Source organism: Octopus bimaculoides, chromosome 15 (genome assembly GCF_001194135.2).
Source record: "Octopus bimaculoides isolate UCB-OBI-ISO-001 chromosome 15, ASM119413v2, whole genome shotgun sequence".
Classification (NCBI taxonomy): Eukaryota; Metazoa; Mollusca; class Cephalopoda; order Octopoda; family Octopodidae; genus Octopus; species Octopus bimaculoides.
The window spans coordinates 3,987,417-3,989,344 of record NC_068995.1 but is presented as its reverse complement, the minus strand read 5'-3'; positions in this window follow the sequence as shown (position 1 = coordinate 3,989,344).

Sequence of the window (1,928 nt, the reverse complement as noted above, 5' to 3'; positions counted from 1 at the left end):
CATACATATATATATATATATATATATATACATATGTATGTATGTATGTATGTATGTATGTATATATGCATGCATGTAAGCATGAATGTATATATGTATGTGTGTGCGTGTGCATGTTTATATGTAATCACGTGTGAATGCACGTGGCTTAGTGGTTAGAATATTCAACTCACGTTCATATAAGGTCATGAGTTCGATTGTTTGTGTCGCGTTTCGCCCTTGAGCAAGACACTGTATTTCACTTGACTTCAGCCCATTCACCTGACAAAATTTGGTTGTACCTGTAATTCAAAGGACCAGTCTTGTCACATTCTGTGTCACACTGAATTTCCCTGAGAACTACTTTAAGAGTACACGTATTTCTGTGGAGTACTCAGCCACTTGCATGTTAATTTCCCGAGGAGCGGTTCAATTGACCGGATAAACTGGAGCCCACGTCGTCGTAACCGACGGAATGCCAGGATGTATGTATGTATGCATGTATGTATGTCGCCATCACCCTTCTCTTGTTACAAATTCGACGTTCTGTTGTGCCCAAGTTTCGCGAAAAACACAGGAGGGTATCGATGTCTGCTCGCCGCCCCATGGACACCTAAAACCATTTATGAAAGCATGATATAGGTTGCTACCGAATCATACACCATTGCTCGTCGTGGCCATATTTTAATAAACCACTTAAAACCGTAATATGAGGAGGGTTTGTTTTACTTTTCTGCTTTCTTTACATTATCGTTCAAAACACAGAGTGATGTTAATAAAAATGAGCTGGAAAAACAAACACTCACATATTAGAGATTATCGACGATATCTCTAGGTACCATATGGAAACAACCAGTCAGGAGTCAACCAAACTGCTAGAAATAGCAACCAAATTTCCTTCAAATTATACCGTTCTGTTTTACAAAATGACGAACGCATTGAATAAGGTAAGTGATAGACAGTATATTCCTTACTGCTATACGCAAAACGCTTGAAACTTGAGGGGAGTTGGTCACATCAACCCCAGTCCTCGACTGGCACAAATTTCTTTGACCCCGAAATTATGAAAGGCAAAGTTGGCCTCGGCAAGATTTGAACTCAGAATATAAAAAGGCAGAAGAAACGCCGCTAAGCATTTTGTTCGGCGCGCTCACAATTCTGACAGCTCACTGCCCTATGTCACTTATATAAACTTTTCTACAATAGGCACAAGCCCAGAAATTTGAGGGGAAGGTAATCGTTTAAAAGGAGTGCCACGCAAAAGGGTTTAAAGGAGGTGCAGAAGTTTGTGCTGTCGTTTAGCACCAGTTTAAGCATGGTCCTTCGTGGTCTCATTTGATTTGAGCGAATTTGAAAGAAGACATCATACAAATTGGGCAACTTTAGAAGACCAGAAAACGTTATAGTAATGGTAGAAAAGTAAGAAGACAGAGTGACATGATGGGTTGGAGTTAAATTAATGTATTGCCGTTGGCGTGAAGGTGACTGGCTTTGACTGTCAGTGATGTAATTACACAGGTTTGTCATAACGCTTGCACTTATAGACACGTTCACACCTGTATACACGCTCCGGCTCTTAACTACGTGACTAAAGAGACACTGGTATGATTTTGGTGGACAGCAATAACATCTATGCATTGGGTTCGGGGGTTGGCAAGGACTCTGAACTTGCCTATGATCGAGTTAATTGCAATACAGACAACACAATGGATGCACCACTTAAAGAAAGGGGTCATCACCTTCATAGTACGCTCATACAGCAACTTCACTTAAGTATGTAACTGTAAGCACATCGTTATGAATATATATTCGTATGTGAAGGCGTATGTGCATGTAAGTGCATGTGCGCATGGACGTGCATATCTGCACTGGCACAACCATTTATATGTATATATATATATATGTGCATACTTATATGTTCTTCAATATTCCCCACATCTATCTATCTA